Source organism: Brachionichthys hirsutus, chromosome 12 (assembly GCF_040956055.1).
Source record: "Brachionichthys hirsutus isolate HB-005 chromosome 12, CSIRO-AGI_Bhir_v1, whole genome shotgun sequence".
NCBI classification, from domain to species: domain Eukaryota; kingdom Metazoa; phylum Chordata; class Actinopteri; order Lophiiformes; family Brachionichthyidae; genus Brachionichthys; species Brachionichthys hirsutus.
This window is the reverse complement of record NC_090908.1, coordinates 10,529,348-10,545,174: the sequence shown is the minus strand read 5'-3', so window position 1 is coordinate 10,545,174 and position 15,827 is coordinate 10,529,348. Positions and strand designations below refer to the sequence as shown.

At 43.9% G+C, this 15,827-nt stretch overlaps 1 protein-coding gene across 1 annotated transcript in view; it reads right to left on the bottom strand.

The window, feature by feature from the left end:
• Window positions 1–15,229, bottom strand: part of gulp1a (GULP PTB domain containing engulfment adaptor 1a) — a 34,549-nt gene extending 19,320 nt beyond the window's left edge. The window contains exon 1 of the mRNA XM_068746193.1: window positions 15,132–15,229. The gene's annotated coding sequence lies outside the window, so the exon portion shown is untranslated. The remainder of the gene's footprint in view (window positions 1–15,131) is intronic.
• Window positions 15,230–15,827: the final 598 nt, after the last annotated feature.

Here is a 15,827-nt window from a genome sequence, read left to right as displayed (position 1 = left end):
TTGATTTGTGTAATCCAAAGGAGAAATGTGGGATACCACTGGTGTATTTTCTGCTGAATGTCACTGCAAGAAAAAATATGATGACAAGAGTCTAGAGCAAAAACATTTTCTATGTGTGATGCACGAAACACAATCTTAATGGAATTAACACGAGGACATGTTGGTTGGGATGAACCCGCCCCTGATTTAATATAACAGGCAGGAAATTAGTTTTTTTTTTGGGGGGGGGGGATTTAATCAGAAGAAAGAGCAGCTCTGGAAATGAATGCTAGTTCTTTTGCGCAGAAACTGTTCTTGAAAGCTTCAGAAGCATTTCCCTCCTGTAGCGTTGCATATGGAACGCAAACGGTTGCTAAATTAACAATAGCGATAGCACACCTGCTCACACAGGTAACAAGAATGCGCTGTATATTTGGCGAGTTAGCCTTAAATGCCTCACATTATGCAAATACACAACGGCCTTTTTTTTCCTGCAAACTATTACTGCTGATTATCAGTTGGTGCTGAACAGCTTTGATGTCATGTAGCTCCAAGGCCCTGTTGCTATTCTTCACTGATCAGCTGACTTAGAGATTCCGTGACCTTTTATCCACAGGTAAAAGCAGAAGAACGCCAGAGACCGTCTGGCCCAGAAGACAACTTCGTTTTTGTTTTGTTTTTCCTGTCAAAAAAAAAAGCTGACATAGATGGTACTGAAAGCGATATCAGGGTCATTGACGAGTTGATCGAGCAGGAAAACAAAGATAATGAGGATAATACATTTCTTGAAGACTCAAGTTTTCTAGGAAAGCATTTGATAATGATGCTGCGTGACAGTTCATGGATGTTACCACTGGGCTCAATGTCAATATCTTCAATATCTTGTTGTGCTATTTCGCTGCAATTTGAAACTACTAATGGTGCCAGTAGAAACTCAGCAAGGACATTACAGAGTCTACCTCTGGGAACAACAGCCCCAGGGATGAATCTGAATCAGTACAGAGATACCTTGACATACGAGTAAATTATTCGTTCCTGGACTGAACTCATAACTCAAATCCATTTTTCCCATATAAAATAACTGGAAAATAAAAAAATGGCAGTTCAAGGTACCACAGCATCATTCTGCTCCTCTGGCTAAAAGCAATGGGTAAATACTCTATTACAGCAGCCACCCCTCTGGTTTATGAAGGGATTTATGTGTGCTGAATGTGGCCGTAAATGACATTCATTAATTATTGTTAAAGTCACCCGTTATGTCACTTCCTGTGATTTGAAAGTGGTGAAATGTCCTGATTCTCACACTTTAAAACAGACATTGATGTGTCCCGGTTTTCCTGCCTCACCGAGCAAAACACAGGCCGAGCAAACAATGTCAGACCCCACACCCACGTCCTTCACAACGAGGACTCGTTCGTCCCATCAGGCCGACACTTTAGAGTCCCCGAGCATCGGCCGAATCAATTTAAAAACTAATTTGTCCCTCCTGCCCATCGAAGCCCTAAATAACAGGCAAGCCAAAGCCGACGCCTTGTAATTGCTGCTGCCGTTGTCCAGTGTGCAACTTCCTGATGCCATCTGAATGTGTATCTGAGGGCATCCACCTCAACTGTTGACAGGCTTTTTTTTAATACATACTGTTCAGTTGATACTCTGTAATTTTCAGCCCACTCTGTCTGACTGAAGACACAAATGTTGGACGTGGGGGAACATTTGTTATTTAGAATAATAAATGGTGTTTTACTGCATCTTCCTCAGCACAAAGTCATGATGAGCAGATACATCAATACCATATTTATGGACGCATGTGACTGGAGTTCCATGTTTCATTTTCTCCTTATAAATAATGGCGTAGACAATTCTCCAACTGCTCAGAGTTAAAGAAAGAATATGCTCGATGAGTAAATGGACTCACACTCAGTTCATTCAGTCCTGATGAAGACAGATTCAGACGACTCTGTACGGATGTCCTCTGGTCGCACGCCGTGACTCAAATGAATAATACTCACTCTGATGTTTGATATCTCCACAAAGGATCTTCTTCTCAAGTCCACACACAAGTGAGACGCAGAATAATCCCAGGAACCTGTGCTAAAAGTTGCTGACTCTGGCTAATTTTAGCCTGTCTAGGCAAGAGATTACAGTTTGGCTTCTCCTTTTGAAGTGCGTGTCTGAAATCACAATTTTCAGCAGAGAATCTCAAACCTCCTCCAACTATTCTTGGGGGGTAACATCGAATCCCTGGGGACACTCAGGGTATGCCGACGTAGCCGGAAAGTCTTCCCAGGGAACCACCTCAGCCTGTCTCAAGGTGTGAACCCAGGTGCCTTTCTTTTGGTCATTTACCTCTAGATCACGACCACAGGTGAAGACAGGAAGTCAGATTATAGACCGGTAAATTAAGAGCATTGCAGTCATGTGGGGCTTGAATGGCCAAAGTCATGGGCCTGACACCTCGTATTATAGCTCAGATCGCTGTGTACAAAAACACATGGAGACTGGCTGTAGATTCCACGTGCAGTTTCAATCTGCCCTCGAGCAGTTTAGGTTTCACGAATATGGTTTTACAGAATGCTAATCTGACTCGTGAGAGGGAAATTGATGTTTGAAATGCCAAGCACATTGGGAAAACATGTGGTTCTTACTTGATTAAGTTGTTAATTACTTTATGTAAATCCCTGGCTTTGTAAATGCCGTTAAAGTAAGTGACTTTGGTTTGTAGCTCGTGGGCGTAAAACCTACCACATTTTAAAAGGCTTTAGTTTGACAGGAAAAAAATCCGACACTCAGTTGAAATGCCTTTATCCTGTTCCTTTTTCATTAGTTGAAACAAATCACGCAAAAAGAAGAAATAAATAATAACTAAGATTTGAGGTCAGCAAGGAGTTTTTAAGTCCCGAGGACAGAGGTGGGTGGCTCGTTATGAAAGAACGAGGTTTATTGGATTTACCTTCTGGGGGAGTTCTGATAGCTCAGCACAAAGTCAACTCCAAAAGGAAAATCGAAGGAAAAGGCCTTGATATTGTATTCCGAGTCAGGTCAGGCATATTTGTAAGGTCCAACATGAAATATGACTCAAAGGGAATCTCAGGCCAAAAATACGACCCAGCATCAGATCACAAAGCAAAAGTCCTGCGACAAACAGTCTGGAGAAGGAGGCCTGTTGGTTCCATTACTAAACAAATGGTTGTTGCATAAAATCCAATCATTAAATAGCTCAAATTCAATATAAGGCCAAGACAAATTGGAAAATGAGCTGAGAAACAGCAATCCCCCACCCCCACCAGATTCAAATTAAAGCTTCCCAAAACCTTAAACCTTCGCATCCCTCCAGGCTCTAAAGCAGTCGTTTCCTGATAACACTCTGCCCTTCTCATGTGGGCAGTTGCTTAGATCCAGTACACAGCATGCTGTAGGTGGTAGATAAGAGTCGGGGGGGGATGCAAAGATAGTACCACGCTGACTCCAGCCTATCCTCCCTCCGGAGAGGGGAGGATTGTGCTTGCGTCGGACAGATATCTGGGCAAGCATAAAGAAGGTACAAGCCGGCCTTTTAAACGCTGCAGCATCCTGACTTACACTGGTAATAAAAGAAAATAAAAACACACACAGTTAAAATGCAGTAGCTTCAGGTTGCTAAAAGTTTGGGACTGCTTCGTCCTTCGCTCAGTTCTCTGAGGGCATTAAGTGATAGTGACTAAATAGCAACTATTTTTGCTTTGCAATCATTTGTGTCAATCAGGAGAAACAACTGAATGAAATGAAGATAATTGTTCTCTGCAGCCGATGATTTATGATAATTGGTTTGTCTGTTGACCTTTGTAAGTGTGGCAGCAGCTGTGATGCGTTTACAGCTGACTTCAGATTTGAATTTGACAAAGTCGCCGCGATTGGGGCTATTTTTCTATTTTCCGGCGTGTCTCTCGTTGACACGGTGCAAGAGAGCAGACAGTTCGGAATCAATGACGCCACTTTAACACGGTAAAACACAGACTGAAAAGGGCAGCGTCTACAGCCAAATATCTAGCGATGAATAAAACACACACACAATTCTATGTGCCTGAACATGAGCAATGTCAGTTTGTCAGAAGTAAATATTGAATCATCCAAAACATGAGCAGTTGTTAATTTACAAATGGTTCTATTGTGATTCAGAATGGTAGGGGCAGGTACATGAGTCGCATTCTCAGTGACTATCGTGGGTTGGATGCTTTTAGGCGTAGTGACATAACGGGACGCTGCCCTGCAGGAGGTTGGCACTCTCTGACAATTGTCTGGTTTCTCTTTGGTGAAAGAAAACACAACATACATGCCTCCTATCCATGCTGAAGGTGGTACTGCAGCAACATGCTAGTATTTCTCTCACACACTGAGACCCTTTGTATTGCAACCCTGATAGTACTTTACAACAAGTGTAACTTTCAAAGCATCATCAGAAAATGTGACATATTTTGCATGTAAATTGATTTCACCAGTTGATGCGGTGAGGACACCGAGAAAAATATTAACCTCCAACGTGCTAACTCAGCTAACTGCTGCTTCCTGTTGCATCCAAAGCTAACCACCACTTTTGACTCACTTCCTCACTTTATTTTCATTCAGAGATGACACAACATTTCTACATAAACAATCCAGTGGATCTCTCTTTTAGCATTTTTCAATCCTCTTCCAATCCCTTTTGGTGTCCCTCAAGGACCAAACATCTACCCCTTTTATTTACGTCCACTCCGGCAAGGCCGCATTAGGGACTTATGTGATGTACATTTTGTGAAAGTTACAGCCCAGGAAAAGATTATTATAGCGGCAAATGACAACAGATTTGATGTTATTATCTCTGTTCCACTAATCACACTATGACTGACAATGGTGTAAATCAACCCTAACTTGATATGACCGGCTGCTGTGCATTCAGGTGCATAGCATAATTCAGCTAACGTTAGCCTCGCATCATTCAAATGATGAGGCTCAGGTGTTTATTTTATATTTTATTTATAATTTGAGAATATTTCTACCCCACAAGGATTCATTTAACTTCAGTGGAAAGGATTCCACTCACACACAAAGACAAACCATGTGGCAACCTTAAAGTTCACTGCATTTACAGGCCGGTAGCCAAACCAATCGCCAAGGGGCCATCCTTCTCTGTCAGTGTACAGAGTAGCTGTGACAGGAAATAGTCTTGAGGGTAACTAAGCAAGCAAAACACATCTACAGACTTCGTCCGGCTCATCTTGATTTAGCAGTTCTGCAAAAGGTTAGGGCTCCTCAAACCAGCAGACAAATCAGAAGAGCGGCAGGCGACGGGAGCGTTCCAGAAATCAGGCAAGGGTTAAAAACCAGGTAACCAAGGCAGGCAGCGAGATCCGAATGAGTTGAGTATATGTAGTGTCCGGGCTGATGACAGATTGGCTGCAGGTGAGCCTGCGTGCCACAGGTGACCGGAATGAGCTGATTGCAGGAGGAGGATCTGGAAGAAGTTAATCCATGGAAAAGCATAGACCCGCCTCAAACTGCGCCATATATATACACACACACACTCTACAATATACAGTAGGTGGGAAGACGCCATAATTAAGACAAAACAATTCCAGTCTAAACCAATGCTCAATGGCTTCTGATAAGACAAACTTTATGGGCTGGATCCTCAACAACTCCACATTAAAGACATAATTGCTGACGAAAAGAGCAAACCATTGGCCCTCATTTGTCCCCAATATGCATCTGCCACCCCTCAATATGTATAATCTCTAAATCGTCCAGAGGAAGTTCATGAAACCGTTCTTTTGAAAGATGCAGCATTTTGGGAGAAGTGCATCGCCAGTTTCATAAAACACAGCCAAACAAAAAGATGAGAGCAGAAAAAAAAAAAAAACTTTTCCTTAGCATGAAAGGCAGCTTTGTTGGGAAACACCAGTTTCTGGAAAGCTCACAGGAGACATGCTGTATGTTGGATAAAACGCAAAAGTGCGAGAGGAAAACAGCAGATCTGAGATCAGATCTCTTTACACTTGAAGACTGGCGTTCCACACCGGAGACCCAAACGATTCCCGTACACAAGGATAATCTGGAAAAATTGAAAACATTGTAGTAGGAATGAAAAGCCAGAACTTGGTTGTATTTCAATATCAACACCGCAGAATCACATTGTAGTGGCGCGTCAGCAAATCTGATTTGGAATGGCCTCCAAAACCTCAACAGAGTCTGCAGTCCAAACAACTCTGGACAATCTGACACTGTCATTGTTTGCTGTTCTGGCCATGACAGGCCGTTTTCTGTCTGTGCACGTGAATGAGTCCAGAAGGAACCATAGGAGGAAGCAAAAAGTGGCGCTGTTATCATTTCTAGTGAATGATTTGACTATTTAGAAGAAAATGCTAGGACAGGGTGGTGTTTCCACCTTTTCCAAAGCTTCACAAAACCCATCTGCATTTTCAGTCCGTGAATGCAGACAAGAAAAAGAAAACAAAAGGTAGAACTGTTGTGTAATTGGACTTTAAGTCCCCTGTTTTTTTAAGGATTTAAACACATTGTCAATATATTTTTTTCTGCACATTAGAGTTTAGAGGGCAGTGAAAGTTCCTTTCTATTTCAATCAGAAAGAAGGCATAAGGTCTTTGAGAATATTTGCCATCCTGGCTTCAAAGAAATACAGATTTCATGTTGGTTTCACACTCATTTGTATGCCGTCCAAAATGTGCTGATATCTGTCTGAGCTCAAAAAACAAAAAAGACAAATCACAGGGTAGATGTAGTAATATTGACAGCAGAGTATCAAAAAGAAGGTCGTGTATTCATAGACCAGAAGGGAGGGAGGCCTGGGCCGGCGGCCGGACACGAAGGGAAAGGGATTAGCATCCATCACTGTCGGGTTCTCTCAGACGGAGAGAGGGCCGTGACAGATGAAGGAGACAATAAGTGTTGAGACAGCAGAGCACGGTCGAAAAGGAGAAGGCCGGGGGGCGGTGGGGGAGGGAGAAAATGATATGGGGCCGACTTCGCTGAAAAGAATGATAAAGTTGGTACATCAGCTTTTAAAGGTCAAGATGGCGATGGGAAAATCACGTCCCGTGTGTGGATGGCACAAGTCTGAATCACCACTTGTTAACCAAAGGGGACGATAAGTAGGAGTGTATCAGCAGAACTCCTTAGTCGTATGCTGCAGGCAGAATTTCAATATAGCAATTAGCACAAACCGTCAATGAAGACAAGGAGCAGTCTGTCACAGAGGACAATGCCTTTTGATGTGACGCGTTGACGCGTTCCAACAACGGATGTGTCATCGTGTACATGTCCCCCATTCCTTTGGTGATGCCTGACGGGATTTTGCTCTGGATATATATGCTCCAGTGAATTCTGACTTGGTCCCATGAAACAGTTCGCGACACAAGCTCCTCAGAAATAGAGATAATATTTTTTGGGGGGGGTGACTGGGATTTGGCGAGTCCTGGCCGAGATGGAGGCAACGCGGACTCGGTTACAGGAGAAGCAATTATATCTCGAGTCACGAGTTTCAGAAAGGAGACAGCACATATAGTTCAGCCTCAAATGTCACTGTATAATTTTGTGCGGACTCGTCTCGGCTGCTGTGGCGTCGGGCCACGCAGTTTCCATCCCAACCCCCAAGCTTGCATCAACAGTCTCTGAGGAGTCACTATCTCAGCTCCTGCACAAGGAGCCATCGCCGGTCTGCTGTTAGTGCAGCAATTACACACTGGATTTCCTCGTCGTCTTCACTTTTTTAGCCCCAATGAAACGAGTGAGCTGCATACAAAGAGAGAGAGAGAGAAGAGATGGGAACTCACTTCTTTAATCAGGGCGTGTTGATTTCCATTTTAAATCCATGCAGGATGAAACCAGGCTGAGAGACGGGTCCCGTCAAAAGATGATGGCTTACTACAGCAGAATATCAAAGAGATGTCAAGAGCAGTACTTTTGATTGTGTCTGATGTCACAGTGACGAAATCCTTCAGCTCAACAAAAACTTAAAAGCATCTCTCATTTCATTTTCTTGTCTTTTTTCCTCTAGTTCAGTTCATCAACTCATCGATCTTGTGTGGAGGATGATACCGAAGACCCTATAAGAAGGGCTGCCCACTGCCCTTCAGGGGTGGGTGGTTCCAGAGAAAGGTTTTCTCCACAGCCATGATAAAGTAGAGCTCATCTGATCTGAAAGTAGCAGGCAGATGAACTTTTAACTCATTGAGTGCCAGCCATTTTCAGCTCAGCTATATGTTGAGTGCCCCAGTTTTCGTGCATTTTTTAGCCATATTTTCAAAGCCCCACAGAATATTTTCACTATGACCATGCACAATCCGAACCCGTCATATGAAAGATTAAAGTCTCATCTTTCATCAGACAAAGGCAGTGTGTTCCTCCCATTTTGCCTTCTGGAGTTATTGGCCGTGGAAGAAAGGCAGATTTCAATGTCAGGGTTGGCAGTGAATGTTTAGAGTTTCGAAAGAAAAACATCTTTAGACATCACTGGCACTCAAAGAGTTAATGGCTATCAGATGGAAATAAAATCCATTTGTTTCCGCACTGGTGAAAACCAGACACTCACACCCTAAAATAATTCTTCACCTTGTTGTTTTCTGTTAACGTGTCCCAGGAAATGTTGAAAGGCTGCTAATCTGAGACACCTAATCCCATTTCAAAGTGATAAAAAAAAATGTTTGTGGAGCAACTGGCTGAGAGCGCAAACAAACAGGGAGAGAACAACACTGAAATCCTAAGTGTTTACACAGGGAGGCGGCATTGCAAAGACACGGAATAAATCTAATTAGTTTTAATGTGAATGATCTTTATGGAGGAAGCTTCCAGCCTGATAGTGTAGAAGAAAATAAATGATGTGCTCGGAAAGGGATAAGTGTTTACTTCAGACTGCAGCCTTGGCAAAAACATCTAGCACACATAAATAGCCATTCAGGCCTGCGAGAATGAGATACGCAGTAAACTCCAAGTGAGCAGAGAACCAGCCTCCCATCTACAGTACTAAACAATAAAGCAGTAAAACACACACAACTGCTGCCAATTCATTAGAGGGATAATGCAGGCCCGTCATCTTACGCATTAAAAAAATAAAAAAGCTGCGAAGCTTCTGTCGGTGAAGAAATATGAGCTGTAAAAACAAACAAAAAAGCAGTATGGCCACGATTTCTGCGGAGGTGCTGGATCAAGCTGCATCCGAAATCCAACACCCACGGCAACGGTGTTCGGCTGTTTATGCTGCCGTCAGCTCCATTCAAGCCGAACAGATTCAGTCGGGAGCCTTTCAGCACAATGACAGGCCGAAAAGTCTAAATGATCAGGATGTTCCTTAATAGAATGGAAATGGTCCCAGTTCAGATGCAATGCATTATGCATTTGTCAACCTGCAACTCCTCCATTTTCCATGCCATTCGGTACAATATTTCAATTGCGAGACTGCAAAGCAAAAACTACCACATCAACACATTCCCCACAACAACAACAACAACAACAAAGACTGTCTCAGATGAAACACAACGGCTTTATGGATGCGGCTTGCATGAGACATAATAAAAGCTGGGCGTGTGACACATAATCCAGCTCGGCAACATTGCACACGCTGTTGTGATCAGAGGCGCATTTATACATTTTGCAGTTTATAATTGAAGAATTCCATAATTTACTTTTCACAATGATCTGATTACATCGTCCTTGCGAAGTCTGATTTCATAAAGGCTCTGTATATTAATCACTGAGCAGCATCCGCATCGACGGTCTGAGATGAATTAGCGATAATAAAGTTTATCATGCGATGAGTGGAGTCCTCGGCTGTGTTTAGTGGATGCCGACAGCCGCATCTGTTCTGGTGCTGGAGGAGGACCTCGTTAATTTGTTGGAGAGAACTTTGCATCTCCATCTTAGTAGCGGTTCTCTGATGATGGCTCTGGTGAGAGGCGAGGCGGCGGGGGGGGGGGGGGGTGTCAAAGGTATGTTTGTGTTTACGGTTCAGCAAACACATGCAAAAACACGTACACGATGAACTTGGATCTTAGTATTGCTGACTGTGCGCATGTTACACTTTTTTCCATGATTAGCAGCAGGAGTGGTTCGCTTTTAATACGTAGACTTGCAGTAGTCCATATGGAAATTGCCTCCAACTGGCCACTTGAGGAACTGCAGTACTTTACATTTATTTCATTATTAGTCTCTAAATAATGTTTTTTTTAATCTTAATTTTAATATATTTGGGATTCAGCCTGAATAAATGTGTAACACAATATTTATGTTTTGTAACTGTTATTTTGAAAAAGGTCTACAACTACGACTCCCTTTCAAGTTCAGTCAAAGGGAGACTCATTAGTGCTGTAATGCTCTGATGGAGTATGTTGTCCTGTACGTAAGGGGATTCACCTTTCATTAACCGTCTTTTTAGATAGTGATGGTTTATGTTTTAACAGTGAAGCTGGGTATTTCTTGTCTGCACCTCAGACCGGGTACGTCATGAGTCAAATAAGCTGCATGAACAGGTTGATTGCTACGGGAATACAAATGTCCTATTGGTTTGAGTTTAACAACTTTGATATCCTTGAGGATGAGGATCCCATGTATGGGATACGCCCTGTCAGGATCGGGACAAAGGTGCGAGGACGATAAAGACCTACTTAGCATTCAGTCCACACGCCTGGCTGTGTCTAGCCACTATTACCGCCGCTGTCGCACTACGAAAGCTGTGATCCCCAACCGTGAGAAGCCGCCTTCCTTATCCCATTAGCCCGAAGGCATAAGCACATTAATGAGGAAGCTATATTATAATTTATTAAACTATGACAAGCAATCCTCTCTGACATTGAGCTGTAAACCCCGCCCTTCAATCGCACCAAAACCTGTTCATGGGTTTGACAGTGAAACATGTCAAGACTGAAGCAAATCAAGATTTTGAGGTTGTTTTTTTTCGACATTTCAACGTAAAACGGAAAGACAAAGCACACAACACACAGACTTCAAAACGAAGACTACGTTATATCAAAGCAGCTGCTGTTCCTCTTCTTCTTTATCGGTCTTGAATCAGAGGACGGCTAAAGTCACAGTGTGAAAGCAATAATATAATGAGGCTGCTGGGAGCGCTCTTCATCGGCCCGCCGGCTTGTTTTCCTCCGTCATTGGCTTCTCTTGTCTCAGCTGTGATTTACTTCCTATCTGACCTATCCCAAAGGCATTTCTTCCAAATGCCAGCGGGCAGGACAACAGATGGCGATGAATACCAAAACTCTTCTGTGTATTCATTCACCTCTTCTTGTCCGTGTCAACATCCGAAGCTTAAACGGTGATGCTGAGATTAAATTTAAACAAATTAGACTCCTCCTGTTCTTTCACTCGACGGAACGGATCAAACATTACTGCAGCTAAAACTAATAAGAATGATTGATGATCGGAAATGCTCCGTGTGTAATTTTATAATCCTTTGTGTCTATTTTTCACTATTATAAAATGTATCTACCCATGATGGCGGATTAACCATTTAGGTTCCCAAATGTCAAAATGAATAATGCTCATTGAAATTCCTCAAAGTGACATCTTCAACTTCAACGCCTATCCAACAACTAGTCCAAAAACCTGAAGGGATTATTATAAAAAAAGTTGCCAGCTGATGTTCTTTTGATTGACCAATGGCTCGGTCGACTCAGAGCAACAGCTTGAACACAAGTCTGTGTTCATACTCAAGCTAGTTTTAACAACACAACAATAAGGTACGATGAAACTAGCGCGACGCTGGAGTGCTACGACAATCTGTGAAGAACACAGCAGGGCACGATGGCGCTGACGTGAATAGAATGCCGGTTCGCATTAAGGCGATTTATTAATGAAAGTTCGGAGCAGGAAAAAAAACAACCAACAAATGAATTAACATATTAAGAGGTAATCAAGCAAAGCCGCTAATTGGTTTTCTAAAAAACAACAAAACGTATGGGGAAATAGAAAGATTTAAAAAAAAAAGCGATCCGTGGGTCAAGAGTTCAAACTGAGGTCCATAACCGTGCGCGTTTTGATTCGTCGGCTCACTAACGGCTGCACGTCGTGTAGGTTCTGGGTTTGCTCTGTGAGTTTATAAAGCCATTTATTGCTGCAGTGAGCGTCTCTGAAGTGACATTTCCAGCTCACACTTCAAAGCGCTGAATGCAGACCATGTATTCTTAAGTGGCTTGCGACTTTAGCTGCGCTCATTCATTATTACGCTGCACATCTGAACATACTTCACAAAACGACACATCCTCTGAGCGACAAAGACGATCCATTCGATCGAGAAAGTAGTTTTTTTCCTGAAACCATCTCAAGTCTCCTCAGAGAATTGAGCGAGACGAAAAGAGACAAAGCGTGGCTCGGGAAACATCCACGGGCTCGAGTCGAGCCCCCCCCCCTCCCTGCCGACTCATTTGCGGAGGCCTCTGATTGATTGAGATGTTTAATAAATGCTGAGAGGATTATTAATTCCACCACAGAGATAGTGAGACAGGAGGCTTTGGCATTTGTACAAGTCGACACCTGAGAGACCAGCAAGACAATATCAATGATCGTGACTTAGCTGGGTCACTGCTGGGGGTATTTGCCTCGAACGGGGGGGGGGGGGGGGCACAGTTCTCACAGACACGATGCGGATAGGAAAAAGAGGCGTGTAATCTCCCTGCTTGGTTTTGATTCCAGAGGTAACAGGATGGTGGATGAAACGGCGTTTAACGTTCGCAACGTCCCTTTAGCTTTCCTGCAAGCCGGCAACAAACAGCTCTGGGTGTTCATCCCCAGAGGCTGACTTTATCCCCCCCCCCCCAGGATAAAGTCGTAAGAGATGATCGTGACAGCGGGGGGGGGGGCGCGTAGACCGATGGTAAAACGATGTTATCAGCCACCGTGTGATCTCGCAATGATAGACGGCGCGTCTGCCCAGCCTTCTGAAGGCAGCCGAACGCTGGTGTTCTAATGCACGCTGACTGACACCCAGTCGCCCGTCAGACGTCTTTGATCCGAGGGCGTGTGATCGATTCACTCTGTTCTGCAGGATCAAGACAAGTTTACAAGATGGAAGTCTCGGAATTAGTTCAGTAAGACAAAGCAGACTTCACCCAGAAGGCCACGCGTACACCAGCTTCATTCCTCAGTGGAAATACGCTACCATTTAATGTAAATTATTAACAGAGCAAACTGGAAAGGTTCTCAGTAGAGCGTGTGGGCTCCCCCCCCAGGTTAAATGGTTCCACGTACGTCTGTTCGGCGTATCCCACCCATTCCAGTCCCCTGCTGAGCATTGCAAACATGAAATAGGTGTTAAACAGATTCTGCAGCCGAGTTCTTTCCTGGCCCCATGACCCATGTCACCCCCTTCCTTCTTCTTCTGGAAATGCATTCTGTCGGTTTTGTTATTTATTTATTTTGCATAATCCTGGGAGCAAATAAACCAGCAATTCATGGAAATATGTGACCTCCGTGGAAAAATTTAGTATTTTACGAAAAGGTCCAAAATAAACTGACGTGTTTTGAAGGTATTCAGGTTAAATTGACAAATGAGAAACAAATTCAACAGATTGGAGTCAGAAAATGATTGACTTATTTCACTATTTGGGGGGGGTAGAGAAAAAAAAACCCCGACTGAAACAATTGTCTTGAGATTTAAAGATTAGCTAATGAAGAGAGAAAAGGACACAGCGAAGGCGGGACTTTTGCAGTCAGCTCTTTGTTGTTGTCGGATCGCTACTCAGCTCAGAAAGAATCCGCCAGTGATTTGGATTTCAAATGGAACGCTGATACATTTCAACAACATTCTGCTTATTAGCTGGAAGTGGGCTCTGCAAGCAGACAGTGTCGTCCATTTGTGTTTCAGAAGGAAAAGATTTCCAACTTATCATCAATTGCCTTTGACTCGTATTGAATTCACCTTGTTGCCGTCCTGGCAGGAGAGGAGGAATATGAAAAAAAAAAAATGCAGTCCAGACTAGAGTTGTAATTTATGGCGGCCTCGGGGATAATTCATGCTGATTTTCACAGCGTTTATGAGCCACTGCTAGCGGTGGCGCTAGGAGCATGCAGGCTACAGGATCAACCTGCTAAAAAGGACAACAAGTTTGCAAAACCTCCTGTTTCACAACCGGAGTAGGGGGGTGTAACGGTGACTCATCAGGCTTGAAATGAGAAGTGGTACACAAGGAAGTACAACACAGGCAGATGTTTGCCCTTCTTTAAAAGTGACGGTGCATTCATGACAGGGTGGACAATCGGAAATAAACAAGATCAGACTCGAGACAAAATGATACAAACACGTGGTTGGACTGGATGTTTTTGCTTTTAAAGCATCAGGCAGGCGTGCTGCCTTCAAAGACAGCGGGAATATTGAATTACTACAAAAACATTTAGTTTATTCGTCACAAGAGAGGAACATGATACGCTCCTCATGTGGCCAATCATCGGTCCATCAATACTGTCTTCAGAAGTTGATCACGTGATTTCAGTCTTGCAGAGGCCGTAAATTGACATTACGGGATTTCCGAGTTTTACTGCCGTCGTGAACGCAGCATCGCGCGTCATTAGCGCTGCGTGCGGATCACCAGACAGGTAAATGCCGCTTCACGTCATCTCTATCGGTCGGAATCTTGCGCGTCGCTCGTCTCCTACGATGTGTGCGCGCGTAATTCAACGCGCACAAATTAATAGCAGCGCCACAAACAGACAGAGCCTGTTATGTTCACATTTACACGAAGACAAATGTTGCCTAAATAGTTGTGAGTGTTAACGGCGATTAAAAACGTCACCGCAGATGAAAAGACAGCGTCATCTTTTGATTCGTTTTCAGTCTCTTTTTTTTTTTTTACCCAAAAGGTAAAAGTCGACTGACCCTGAGGCGATGACGCAGTTCTTCCCCGTGTTCGTGCCTGGAGAAGTGAAGGTGAAGGTCCCCCCCCCCCCCCACCCTGAAAGAGAGTCGGCGGGCTCGGAGTCCACCTTGCGCGGACTTGCGCAACAAAGTTTTGCCGTTATGTCTGCTGCGGATGTAGCACGTAGCTGAGCATGAATAAAAAAAAAAAAAACATTGAAACATCCGCTCCGTGCAGTGAGACAATGAATGTCAACTTCCCCAGCGAGAAACTCAAGCGAACTCCGGGGGGGGGGATCCTTCCAGACACCGAGAGGCGTTCACTTACCCTGAGATAAAGAAGGAGAAGAAGAAGAAGAAGCGGAGAAAACAATGGTCCTCCTCACGGCTCCGCGGCTCCACATCCAGCACTCCTCATTACTCTCTCCTCCTCTCTCTCTCTCCTCCTCTGTCGCTGCCGGAGAAGTTTGCTGACGTCAACAAGCGCTCAGCCTCCGCCGGCGGAGCTCTTTGGGTGAATAATACATAGAAAAAGGAGGAGGAAGACGCAAGAATCGGGGAGGCAAGCCCCCCCCCCTCGTGAGAATGGTTAATTTCATTATAAAAAGTTGGAGGCTCCTAAGGTGTGTGTGTGGTGGGGAAGTCGTGTTTGGATTCTGCATCTGCAGGGACACAATGGGGGGGGGGGGGGGGCTATTAATCAGGAATCATTTTAAGCAGGGGCGGACTCGAGCTGGCTGAGGGCGAGAGCAATCCCCCCCCCCCCTCCTGGAGAACAAAAAGTAATAAATCCAACTTAATTTAACAGTTTTTCTTTCACTTTGAATTATTTCCTCAAACAATATCTATTTTGTTTCTTTATTGTTTCAGAATAATAAGTGAAGTATTGAAGTATAATGACCCCCCCCCCCCCCCCCCCCCCCCCCCCCCCACTCCACCCAGGCATTGAGGACAGCAAAAACAGTGAATTGTGTTTTTTTTTAAAAAACCCACACAAATCCATTTCTGTAGGATTTAAAAGAGA